This window comes from Anser anser (genome assembly GCF_964211835.1).
Source record: "Anser anser genome assembly, chromosome: 1".
NCBI classification, from domain to species: Eukaryota; Metazoa; Chordata; class Aves; order Anseriformes; family Anatidae; genus Anser; species Anser anser.
Genome location: NC_139720.1, coordinates 23505899 through 23520295, shown reverse-complemented (window position 1 = coordinate 23520295; position 14397 = coordinate 23505899). Strand labels below are relative to the sequence as shown.

Below are 14397 nucleotides of genomic sequence, written 5' to 3'. Positions count from 1 at the left end.
GCAAGATAATGTGCCTGCAGAAAATTCTTTCTACCTTACATGCATTTTTTTCTGAGGCTACAATAAGTTGGAAGGAGGTATGATCACTTTCTTAACAAGCAACCAAGGATGTTCAAATGCTATTGGAAGATGCTCCCACTTGCTGATCATTCTGCTAAATTTTTTACCTGATATGATTAGGCAGGGCTGAAAAAAAAAATAGTAAAACTAAAGCCTGATGTAAAATTATTATTAAAATGGGAAAGGGGGGCAACGCATTCTTCTCTTTCCCTGGGATCATTGCAATTAATTCACAAGGGTTTTATAAATCCCCCAACAGCTTAGTCAGAATAAGAGTGAAAGTTTTTAGCCATTTCTGCTGAGATGTACTTTAAAAAGAGAAATGATGTTTCATGAGATACTTTGGCAGTTCTAAAAAAAATATACTAACCTCATTGTGAGATTGATGAAGTTGGAGTACCATTAGGAATAACCATCTCTGAATATCCTCTAAGGATGTTACTGTTATTACATTGAACACTCAGCAATCCTGCTGTAGCAGCATAAAAATTAAACTGATGAGCTGCAACTCAGTATTTAACAATAAGATATCTAGTGAACTATTCAAATATGCTGCAGTTTAGCAATTCACAGCTGTAACTAACAGAGAATGCAACAAGAAGTATGAGAGATTAGTGAGAAGCATGCAGTGTGAATGCTGGAGAGGGCATAATAGATGGCAGAAGAACTGAAGAAGCAAAGATAGATAATTACTGAAGGGACAAGAGATTGTAGTAGCTCTGAAGTTGACAGGTAGTAAAGCATTAAATGTCCGATCCAAAACCATTGAACTTGATGATACTGTATCCATAGCAGCCAATTTTCCTGTTATCTTCTAACAGCTAAGGTGCTTGCCCAGGAAGATGACTGTCCTCAGCCCAGTGCAGATTTTTTCTTCCTTCTTGTAGTCAGGAATGTAGAAGCTACAGGCACAAAACAAAGGGAGAAAAGAGCAGCTCCAGAACTAAGAGCTTAGATACTCACCTTTTCCATAACAGGTTAGGGCCACGTACCTTCCACCAGGAAATAACAACCCTCATTCAGTTCCCTCCAGAGTCTCTCGGACACCTAACTCCTGCCTATGCCTCATCCTAGGGCAAGGACTCACCTGGGAAGCAAACAGGGACAGACGCCTTCTCTGCATTGCCCAATCACTAAGAAATAATCCTGGGCAGCCTGTGCTGTAGAAGCCTGCTGGGAACCGAGCAGAAGTTGAGCAGCTTGCTGCCCACCCATCCTTTAGGAAGATGAAGTGCCTTTTGAGCATAATTTGTAATAGGAATCTTTATGTGGGTGGAAAAGGAAAATTATTTGTGACAGAGCATATGAGATGCTTTAGAAGCTGCACCCCAGAATGTGGAGCTGCAATTCTGTCTCAAGGGCTCCATTCAAAGATTAAGGTATTTGGTTTTGGCTTGAACTCAGTCCAGTACCTTTTCATTATAAATGGGCATTTCAAAAAGCCAGAAAACAACAACAACAAGCAAACAAAACAACAACAAACATCAGAAATGAGAAAAGCATCTGACTGATCAGACACTTGATCTGACACTTGTTGATACTATTTTTCATTGCCTCCAGGCTATTTTCCCTATTTTCACTCAGGGAAATAACTGTGAGTGAAATCAGAATCAATCTGTTCAAGTTTAGCCAACAGGGTGCTTTTTTGCCATCATATTTAATTACTTGTCCATCTTCTGGAACCCCCAGACTGATGTATGCATATGATTATGTATCATATTGCTTTGACTGACAGGAGGAATAAACAGAACTTCATATCAAGATCAAAAAAAAAGGGCCTAAACATACGTATTGGATAGCTTTGAAGCTCCTGAAGCTCCTTTTTTCTCGGTCAGTAAAAATCACAACAAAAAAGTAAAATGCAAAAAAGTTTATTATAATGTATTTGTCATAAAAATAAGTAAATTATTGCAATATCGAAGAAAGTGTACTGTGCCAAGAATGGCACATAAATATCACTTTTAAAATGCAAATATTGAACATGAATCTCTTTATTATTATTATTATTATTTACTTATTTTTAACTCAGGAAAGCCCTTAAAATGCAAGGCTATATCAAAAATGTTTGTATATAAGTAATAAATAGTTTTAGAATGGTTAATAACATTAAGTTCCTAGACAAGAGCAAAGGACAGCTATTTTTCTAGCCTGAAGATCCTCTCTGTGTAACAATGAGCACAATTCTCATGTTTTTCTCCAACATCAATGTGTTTGCTATAGACACAAACTGAGCTTTAAAGAGGATTTTGCAGACAATTTATACTGTAGCTGGTTTTTGCAGAAGAATTTGAACGGAAATAAGGTCTATTAACATCCATAAGTACAATTGCCCAAGAGAGAAAAAAACATAAAGAAGAGGAAGATGCCATTCAAAATGATGACAATCACTGTAAAAATTGTTCCTTCTCTGTTTTCTATAACAACCATCAGTTGGTATGAAAGTGATTTGTCTTCTTTATTACAATTATTTTGATCTATTTTGTGTCCATATTGGTTTGTTGAGATAAATTGGTGGACTTCTGGCACTTCCCTTCAGAAAGTAAGGGAAAAAAAAAAAAAGAAAGAAAAAAAAAAGACAAGATTTTTTAAATTACATGAATATTACAGAGAGTAAAAAAAAAAAAAAAAAAAAAAAAAGAGAACAGGGGAAGTTACCTTTTAGTCCTGCCAATTTCAGCAATGTTTTCCTGATTTGAAATTGCAGAGGTTCTATAAACCTCAGTCATGCTTGATTTTTTGCTTGACCTTTTGTATGAAGAGTCAGGTGAGAGGGAATCATCAGTCCCTATGAAAGTGTTAGACTAATGAACACAATCTTGGGAAGGGAAAGCAAGGGTGTGAAGGGTGCTCTAAATTTAAGAATTTATTTTTCCATTCCCTTGACTCCCATCCAGCGGGTGTTCAGTGCTTTTTACAATGTTCAGCCAATACAATCTATCCTATTGTGGTTTTCAATTTACAGTGCAAATGATTGACTCATGTTGCTAGTTAATGTAGTGAATATGTTTCCACATGTTTCATCTGTGTGCTTTAGGCTGCATTGAAATCCCATCAGCTTGCAGTGCTGACTGTTATGCAGCATAAACAGAAGCTGCACAGAAATTTGAATTGGAAACTAAATGAAAGGGGGAAGAGATGATTTCAGCTGTCAATATCAATATTTACATTTTTATTTATTTTTATGCATACTTCTCACATTTTAAGTGGTAGTTTGGGTCTACATATGATTAAAAGAGGAAGCCATTTTTTGACTCAGATGTTGCTTCTCTGGGTACAGTACAAGCGGACAGACTGATGGAGACAGTCAGTGCTCAACCCACTTTGATGACTGATGGAGACAGTCAGTGCATTGCCCACTTTCTGACCTGCACAGAAGGCATGTGCTGTCTGCCCTGACCAAAGAGTCATGTGCTACTGGTCCTACAGATGAAGACACTACCAATAATACAGACAACTTCTTCACCACTTTGTGACTTTCCAACTCATAGTTTAAGGGTCCCTAGTACAGTCTCCTGTGGGGAATCAACCCCTAACAGGACAAAAATCTGGGATAGAAACCTTTTACCAGATGCCAACAAATAGTGACAATTTGGTAGAAGAATTACATTTATTTCATTAATTACATTGCATTGCATTTGTATTGGCAGAAGATGTTTGTGGCATTACTACTATCATATGTATGCAGACAAAGTTATCTATAAACAGTCTGGAAGGCTCAGCTAAATACTCCTGTCTCAGTAGATGAAGTAGGGATGTAGAGGCAAAGAGAGTGGTTGGAATATGCTGTTAGGCTGAAAATCTGCAGGAAAGAGCATTTCCTCTGTTCTTATCATCTCTATTTTTCTGTTTTATTCTTGAAGGCAGAAAAAGACACAATATATATTTCATAAGTATCCTTAGCCTACCCCGCATAGCTGCACTTGCTGTGTGGCTCTCTTTAGCACACTAAATGCTTTCACACATCCACATCTTAAAATATGTAGGGAATAGCTCCCTCCCCTGCAAAATAGAAGGCATTACTGCAAGCCAGACAGAATCAATCTACTACCTATTCCTTAAGTGTTAAATGAAAAACGACAACAACAACAACAACAACAACAAAACCACCAGGGACCTGTTTAATTGGTCTACAGCAACAAACTGCACTTACTGATCCATTTGCACTGTATTTGCTATGTTAATGGCATGTAATTATAGTCAGACATCTAGGTTGTAACTTCATTTACAAATACAATAGGAGTGTTGAAGATGTACGATAAAAAGAGCTCATTAAGGAAATTCTTCACTAAGAATAAACAAACATTGCGCCTCTTAGACTTCTCTGGTCAGAGGGCTGATATGTTTTTCCAATAAAAAGGAGATAAAATAAATATCTCTTTCATAGCATGTAGAGAGAACAATGATGTAAGAATACAAAATCTACAAGAACTACAGATGCTGGACCAGTCCACCTATCACACACCTATTTTGTCTCAAAAAGTATTTGATGTTCAACGCTTCAAGAACAGTGTAAGACAAGCATATTCAGAGAGAGATCTTTTCCTAAAAGGCCCACTTCCCTGTAAAATCAGGGCTTGATATTTTAGAATTAATTTTGATGAATTCTAACACTTCATGTGTTTGCAAGAATACATATGAAGTAGTTTAACAGATTATGCATCCTCTGTAAGAGGTATGTCCTGTGGTCTTTCCTAAGAAGTAAAATAATTAGTTTTTTCACCAAAGATGAGAAAAAGTATTTTAGAGATTATTTTCTGTTTACATTTGCTCAACTGGTGTTTGGAAATATTCAAAGATATTGAGACCCCTGCAATACAAATAATAAATATAATGTGAGCATTGACCAAAGTCTCCCTTCCCCCCTAGTGTTAAGATTGTAAGTATGAAACTATGAGAAACACTGGAATGTATTTCAAATAAATTAAAATAATATCTACAATAATAAACTCTATAATTATCTGGCAGACTTATAAAGGTATTTTAACGTTCAGCTAATGGTGCCAAGGCAGGCTAAGACCAACAGCTGAGAGGAGGTTCTTATCAAAGTTATGATCTACAGGACCTGGCAGTTTTTTCTCTCTGTCCCATAGGTCACAACATATTTCAACATCTGTTCTTTTAAGGTACATCTGATCTTGGACTGCTGCAGATGTTAACAGGCATAGCATTCAGAGCCCATTTCTCCTCCCACAAGTGCTGATTACACAAGTAGCCCACGGCTAAGTTCAGGTCCTCAGTGTGCTGTCTGAAGTGGCCAAGAACAATCTTGTGAGGTGCTACCAAACCACTTACCTAAAACCATTCTGTTCCAGTTGTTTTCTGCATCCAAGCTTAGTCCCTCATATCAGAGACCTTCACAGAATCAGGAATTAAACCAGAAGTCTATAATTTTGAACATACTCCACTGATATCTAGGGAAGTTTTGCCATTAACTTCAAATAATGCCAGGATTAGATCCCAAACAACCAGAGCTCTGCTGTAAAAGGGCAGATCCATCTGTGTGGCATGCAAATCTGTTCACATGAGAATCAAAATGCTTCCCTTCTGCTGCAGGGTGGGTAGAAGGAGTGAGACACTCAGATTTTAAAACTGAACAGAAAAGTTTATATGTTAACCTTAGTTAAAATTAATATTATGTTAGTTTGCCTGATCCTATGCATTTTGCCAACCCACATTTGTAGAACAGACTATTAACCTTGCTGTATAGTACCTACTGAAGGACCCATTATTTTTATTCCCATTATGTTTCTTTTGATATTGACAGTGTGATTGCAAAGGAGCGTTTTCTTACCCTTAGAAATTTAAACACTGGTTCTCAAAACATCCTCCCTGGAGTTACACAAATGGGAATTGAGTCTGCTTTATTGGAAACAGTTAATAAATGCCAATTTCAGGCCCTTTTGCTTGATTTTCCTAAGTGAATCTTCATAATGTTTATACACATCATTCTCAACATATGCTTAATATAAATGAGCAATCCACTAGTACCAAAAAAGTAAATCCAGACATATGCTGTTTTAATAAGAAGCTATTAAATCTGTCTGACAAAAGTGAATGTCAATCATTTTCCAGCATCTGATTTGCAGGATACCAAGGCGTGTTTATAGAAAAAGCATACTGCTAAGCTTCTGGGTTTCAACCATGATTTATGGCCCAAGACTAGTAAACAGGAAATCTTCACTCTTGCAATTAGTAAAGCATATGAATTTATGAAGACGTTGGCAGGAAAAAAATGATTTAAAAAAAAAAAAAAAGAAAAACCTATAAAAAGTTGATGATGAACAGGTTTCATCTCTATTATCATTTTCCTTAGAACTGGACAGTAGGCAGGGCACAAGATATAAAGCAGTTTAGGTCTCCATCTGTCACTGCTGGTACATAATATTTGCTGATACTTCTCTTTCTTCCCAAAGAACTTTTTCCAGATGACAAAGATGCACCAGAAATTAAGATCCGTCTGCAATCATTACCAAATTGTCACTGCCATAAGAGACGTATCCCTTCCTCTGCAAATTCTAATGGCAGAATTAGTAACATGGAATTGTTGATGCACTTTTCTTTCTTCCCTTTTCCGTTTTTATCCAGCAAATATTTTAAAATACACAATTACTTTTTGGTGTCCTTGTACAACTGGTGGGTTGCACATCATATTTATGGAGTTTAAATTGTCAGCCACAATAAGGGGTGTAGCCTTACTTAGACTGATTATGCTGTCTCAGTTTCTTTCAAATGATGAACTGGCTGAGGGCACAATATATATGTATATCTTCCAGTGCTGCACATCTGATTTTTCAGATATACCCCTTTAGCAAAAACAAAATAATGAGAATAGTTATTGATACAAGACGCCAAACCCATTTTACAATACAAAGGCAGGATTTATTAGGAAGATTGAAAATATGGATGACAATTTGGGTAATTAACAGATGAATAAATATACTACAGTCTTGTAAAACAATTAGACAATAATGTCTCATTAAGAATATTATCTTCTTTTGCATTATAAGACCCCATAGTAAACTATAATGGGATATGCAGAGACATTGTAAGCAATGTGAGCTAAAAGAATAGTTTGTTCAGTCATCACAAATTTACAAAGGGAATTTTAAACACTATTTTTTTTTTTAAGTTTTCCTCCAGATATAAATGCAAGAGAATTTCAAGTCAATTAACTGTAAAATCCGATAAGATATAGCCTTGTCTCTTCCATCTGATGGAAGTTGAGGTGTATAAGAAACAGCAATGATGAAAAATCTCATTTGATGTGCCTTAGTGGTCCTGTGCCAGAGAGTTCATATTTACAATTTGTCAAGAATAGCCTGGAAGTAGAAACTGCTAAGCAATTTACTGAAGGCATAAATCCCACCAGGAGTCAAGCACAGGCAAACTTTTAGTGAAATCCAACACTTCTTGAAATTAATAGGAAAACATACCTCTTGATTTCAGCAGGTCCAGGAATGTGTTGACTGTATCATTCACCGGTTCATCAACCATTTTTTCCCTGATCTGTTGCTTTTTTTCATCCTGAATGTATCCACTATGAAACCTGCTTCCCGTTTCATGCTGGAAAGAGATATGAAAAGAGGCTGTTTCAATTCAGAAGAGCAAAATGTTAAGAGTTTCATCTGATGGCCTACAACCGTGGTTTGATCCATCTAGTGTCTATGGCAGTGAGGTGAAGTGATTGCAGTGGGAAGACACCAGTCTTGGCTGCAAAGCAATCTTCATTCCTTGTGGTCTTTGGAAATGAAAAAAGGCAAAACCAAAAGCAACAGGGTGAACAATACACTTGTGGTGCACTGCTTGATAAATCCTTCTCAGTGGACACTGACAACTGAGGACTCTGTGCTGGGAACAGAAGGACTGGTGGGCTTGTATCATGACCACATTCAACTAAAAGTCATATTTTAGTTGTTTTGTTGTTGACAACATCCAGAAAATCTCTAAATGTTTAAAGGGAAATATGTTATGGATTTGCAGTCTTTACTCGAGAAAGAGTTATGCGCAACATTAAACTTAAATTGATTTTTGGTGTTTGAGCACTAGCCTGGATAGTGGGCCTAATTATTATCTGCAGTTACTTAAATAACAATATTGAATGCCTGGGTTGTAACAGTTCCCATCTTTGTTTAGAATTATGTTTTGTGATGGAAACTCTTCTTGCACTTCTGAGAGATGCAGTTACTGGGGAATTGCAAACATCCAAGAAAATTCACTTTTGTTATTTAATCTGTGGTAGTTTTGCCTGCATACCCAGTTTAGAAACAAGTGAGGAAAACAGAATCTGAGCCATGGAGAAACCCATTGCTGATAAACACTTCTAATGGGAACATAAATCCTTGTTCATAAAGAGCTTAAACTTACCACCATCTTCTGGTAATAAACCTGGTCTTTGGTTACCTTTTCCACTAGCTTTGCACAAAACAGCCTGGAAACTGGCCTGAACTGAGGCCCATCAGGAAATGCAAATCCACTACAGTCTAAATCACACCATTCTCCATCCTTTGTACAGAAGGTATTTTGGGACAGAAAATTTGCTCAGATGGAGCCTGGGAGGGCTATGGATCTATGCTTTATGTTCATGCAAGGAAACAGACCCACATATTAAAACATCGGTCAAATCAGAGAAGAAAAGTGTCTGTTTTACCCTGTCCAGCACTCCCTTGCTATCCTGAGAGTTGTTTGGCTACTACTTACGTTTAGGAAAAAATGTGCTTGGTTATTATATGCTTACTTCCTTTCAGAGTGAGGAAAAATAGACATAACTATGTGTGGCAGACTTCTCACCTAATCCTTCGCTTCTGAGTACCTCAAGTTCCCACTGAAGGCACACAAAACATTCTCCTCACAAATGCATCTAAGAAAATATTCAGGGGTTGTGTGTTCAACAGAAGCAGTGACAGAATTTGGGTAAGGGTGCATCACATTTTCCTTACATTGTTGTGGTAGAATTTACTTTCTGAATGAGTCTCATTTAGATTTTTTTTTTCTTTCCAAAAAGCATTATGGATTTATAATGGCAGAAAAGGGTATAATTTCAGCCTCTGTGCTCTGAGTGATGTTCCTCTAATTTGCAATCACTTAATTAAGGTCTGACATCGCTCAGCTATTCTTTACACTTATGGTGGTTGGCCATCTGGGCTTCACTAATAAATAAGCACTTTAATGGCTGAACCACTTAATAAACTTTCAGTGAGAGAAGAGGGAAATTAAGTCAATTCTTTCATTATGAAAATATGCTATGCCATCTAATTGTTCAAAAGCAGATGTCACTCATATTCAATTAAGCTGTTTAATGATCTGCATGCTTATTACTAACTTGACTAAAGGTTTGACACAATTAAATATAAATGCTTGGTAAGAGTTTAGCTGTTCATGTTTCTGATTTTCACTATTTCCCCAAACTATCCACTTCAATCTGTGGGTTTTTACATTACAAATTTGTACTTTCTCATCTGAAATCGGGGTTTTTGAAAATAGTTAGCAAACATATTTTTCTTATTTTAACTTCCAAATGTATAGTTTTAGTCTCACAAAGAAAGTGTCAAATAATTAAAATGTGAGGCAATCAGCAATGATGTTGGTTAGACAGAGAGAAAAGTTCCCCAAGCAAGATATTTGCTTAGCGATTTAGGTTTTTTCATTAGTGACGGATTGGAAGAGATATTAAGGCTGCTTTTTTTTTCTTCCTTTTTTTTTTTTTCTAAACAACTTCTTTTAATAGGCCAAGTTTTATAACATGTGAGTGAAATCTACTTATATATATAAATTCCTCCTGATTACTTAAGAAAGAAAAAAAAAGGAAAAAAAATTAAAAAGACATGCAATGCATGGAATATGCACTGATTATTAAAATACTATTCATCACATCATTTTTTTTTATAATGTGCTTCCCTCTGTCTTGTTCCTCTCATCCTCCTGACTTCTTCAATTAGCTAATTAGTACTTATTGTTTACACAAAATTCAGCATGGATTATCTCAATTATGAACTTAAATCAGAGTTGCAGATTTCATGGACATAAATGCATTGTGAAGTGGCTCTCACAGTGTTTCCTGGCAGAAATAATGAAATTGTATTGATTAGCTGTAGGTGATCCTGGCTATGAAGTCGTACAGACTTTATGAATGAAAGAAACTTTATGAATGTTGTGCCTCCCACAACAATGTGTGCATGATAATTACTGCCATTCTGCATAACTTAACCTCACAGTATTCAGTGTCCAAATCCTTTTCTTAACCTTGCCATGGGCACTAAGGTCATTTATAGGCGGTCTAAACAAACATTTGTAGGAATGGTCTAGACATACTCTAGGTATGGTCTAGGCTGGTCCTGCCTGGGGTAGAAGGACTAGAAGGCCTTTTAAAATCTGACTTGCCATTGGATTCACAGTAGCCATCTATTTATTGTAAGCAAATTAAATTTTTCAGAGGTGCTGAAAATTTCAAAATGGTTACTTAAAAAAAAAAAAAAAGAAACATTTCATCCCTAATGCAGATGTCATGGGTGGAGGGCTTCTTGATAAGGGGTGGGAAGCCGAGCCCTGAGATATTCATCATCAGTGATCTCTTTATTTCCAGACTCCATGATGGGAAGCAGATAATCTGGGAGCCCTGGAGGCCCAGAGCCACCCACATGGTGATGCAGCCCTAGAGCTTTAAACCCTGAAAGCTCAGGCACTTCAGCATCTGGTACTTCAGCCAGCTGGCAAGCCTCCAGCTGAACACTGTCTGTGCTCCAGCAGGCAGCCTTCAATGGGATGAGTTTCTGCAAAATATTTGTGTTTAGATATAATTGTCATTTCCATTTTACTAAGGAATTTTTAGCCTGCTCTTGCCACATCGGAGCCTATTTTTTGTGCTGGGTCAACAGCCCACAGCAGCACTTCTTCTGCCCATTTCTCTGTCTCTGTGGGAGTGTGGGGCTACCTGTAATGTGCTGCTCTAGCCTCTAATTGTTAGATGTGTCTGTGTGTTTCAGAAATAGCCAAAGGTACCCTTTGAGTAAGGGTTTTGCCATATGGGTTTTCAAGGCCACTGCATTTGTTTTTGGAACCATCTGTAAACAGTTTAGACTGGAACTCACCTCACCTGTGCTCTTCCACGTTCAGAAGTCATCCATCTCTGTTGGGAAGTAGGCACATTTATTTTCCTATCCATCAACTAAAAATAAACTTGTAATTGTGAGGATTTTACAGTTCAGACAGGGCTAAAATCTGTGATGTAGAAAATATTTTAGGTTGCTCTGGAGGAAAATACAGATATATTAATTCAGATACATATGAAAGAACATAGCCAATCTCAACTCACTGACAACTAAGCTTTTTTGGAAGCTGAAACACAAACAAGTTTTATCCACTTGTAATGTTGTTCTCTTTTCTTCCATCTCCTCTCCTTTCTCTATTGCGTACAACTTTCAGTTAGGTTCACTGCGGATTAGTCAATACAATCCTATTGGATTATTCTAGTGCACTTCTTAATGCTTCTTAAGAAAGTCGCTTTTCTTTCCTCCCTCATCTGGGACTCATCTGGGTGAAATTTCACTCTGCCTTCTTCAGAGTACACTAAGTACAACAAGGGTCTTTTCAAAGGGCAAAGGGCTACCCACATCTTTAAAAGGATGAAGCTCTCTGCACTAAGTGCTGCAACTACTCATCAGAGGAATCAGTCTTTCACTTGTGTTGTTTCATAGGAACGGGTAAGCTTGTCCTGCTCGCAGTCAGTGCTGAACATCCATGTCAGTGTGGTCAGTACAGTTCGGGGCTTGGTATGGTGATTCACTGTGCTAACATTGTCCTGTAGCTTTTGGCCCACTCAGAGAATAGGTGGTATATAGCCTGTGAAGTTCTGTAAAACACTGTGTTTTTTCAATCTGAAGAGAAGGGCTGATATTATCTAAGAATCTTATTTCTGAAAACCACTCTGAAATTAACAAAGACAATTTTGAAACTTGAGCAGATCTCCAAACTTCCTCTAATACAACAGATCCGAAGAACTAATCACAAGTCGAAACAGAAAGTAAGTACAAATATTTGTGGTACCTTACCCAAGGCTTGCCCTGCCCATTTGGTCTTTCTAGCCATGGCTACCTGTCACCATATGTTCATCAGTGAATCCAGTTTAAGAGGTGACATCCCCCATTTCCACCAGTTAGTTATTACTGTTACTCCTTCTTAGTCCTGGTAAAACAATGTTTTGTGTGACTGTTCCCACAGCTGCACTTGTGGGAACACAGACTAAAGTGATCACATTTTATTTCTTTTTAAGGAAATTTTGTTTTAAGCCAAGCCATTTAAAAATTTTTTTGGAGAATGGCCATGATCAAATCCAGAAGAGACAATTTTTTTTGAGAGGGAATGTAGGGGAACACAGCGGGGTACAAATGTAACTATGGAAGTGAATTTTCTGCCACAGAAATATCTGTTTGTGTGGAGAGAGGGTTGTTCACCCCCCCCCCCCCCCAGCAATCCACTGAAATTTAAAAATTGAAATATTGCACTTAAGCTCTCTATTTATCAGTTTTTCTTTTAATGGGCAAATTCTAAAAAAATCAGAAAAATTCGCAGAACAGGACAGGAAGTAAGAACTGTAAGGCACTTGGCTTCTGGAAGCAAGAAATAATCTACAAAGCTTATTTCTGAGCTACATCAGGGAGCTGATCAGCCAGATCATACAACCCTACTGCTACCAACATGACAGAGGGCTTGGGAACTTATGACCAGGACTGATTTTGGTGGCAGCATGGACTTCCTTGGGCTTCAATGATTTATGGAATTGCATCTTTAAAAATAATTGTATCTGTGCAAAGCCTAATGCCTAGGCCTTCCAGGGAGAGATTAGAGAGAGCATCAGTTGTTTTTAGGGTCCAGTAGTGACAACTCAGGGTATCAGCAGTGATGTGTGAGAGCACAGAAGCAAACTGGATTCACAGAAGCCTGAGGAAATTTGGAGGAACTACCATCTAACACTAAGCATCAACTAAGCACTGTATGTATGGGATCCTTGAGTCTACTTCCCAGACCAGGAAGTCTGCTACACTTCCACAAAATCAGTTCTCAGGGTAGGGAAGCATTTCAGAATGCAGTGAGATAAGCAGAGGCAGCTCCACTGAGTTTAATATCAAACCAGAGTTGTCAGCTCCTCTTGCATTCAGGTGCACCAATTCCATCTAGGTTCTTTGTTACAGATGAAGGAATTTCAAATGAATTTCTGGAGGAGCACTAAACCTATTAAATATATACACACAAACACCTTTTTCCCAAATAGGTAGAATGTAATGGATAGCTTATTGGCTAAGGGTAAAGTATGGAAGAGGATTTAGAGAAATTCTTTTCTGTGTACCAAACCAATGCACAATAAATTAGAGAGTTTGATATATAATAATTGCTTTTCCATACTGGAAAGAACTGAGCTCTAGCCCCTTGGCAATTAAATAAGTTTGAAAGGAATTTTGTCCATACTCATATAATATCCTTACTTGCTTTCCTATGATGGTTTCGGTGACTGTGACTCTCTAAAAAGATTAACATCGTAATCATTCAAGTTTTTCTCTGTGTTCACATGAAATTTTGTTGCTACGGCCAAATGTCTAATCAGCAATCAGCTGGAACATTCTGAAGCCAACACTAAATCTTCACTATTAAGTGCAGTAGTTTTAAGTCTTCATTCTATTATCTAGAAAGAACCATACATGGTGAACTGATTCACAAGTTATCTGACCTATCTGTAGTGTAATTGCTTTGTAATCATCATAATTATACAGGGGATGAATAAGGCCCATTGAGTTTTAAGAAGCAAAAAGAAGACTGATTTCCGTATTTCCAGAGATAAAATGTTCAAGACAGTGATCATTCATCAGGATTCAAAGGGCTATGTCAATCTCAACTCAAATGCTATGAGTGCTGGCATAAAAACGTCTTTAATTTGCTTGAAAATGAAGAACAGCACTGGAAACCTTGGGCAAACTTCCAAAAATTGATTCCTGCTTGACTTGGATGTACACAAAGCATGATCAAAAAGTTGTAAAAATTCAGTTCTTAGTTGCTTCTCAGACCCACAGAGCATTATGCACAATATCAAGACTTTTGTATATAACCCCAGAATGTAAGAGCTCGAGGATCACCTTCAACTTCTAAGGAAGTCAGAAGACTTTGCAGGTAGTGAGTTTATGTCACATTTTATATTAGATAATAGGCTAAAGTCTCAGACTAATATATTCGTATGATCATGTCAATGTAAAAGGTGATCACAAATAGCAGCTACCACCAATACACTATTCATGACAGTTCGAGTCACTATGCTGAAATTGTTGAACAGTAATCTTCTGCCTGAATTTGAAC

General features: G+C 37.3%; 1 protein-coding gene across 1 annotated transcript in view; it reads right to left on the bottom strand.

Moving 5' to 3' along the window:
• The window catches only part of POT1 (protection of telomeres 1), a 629477-nt gene that overhangs the window by 466372 nt on the left and 148708 nt on the right, over positions 1-14397 (bottom strand). The gene's annotated exons all lie outside the window — the stretch shown is intronic.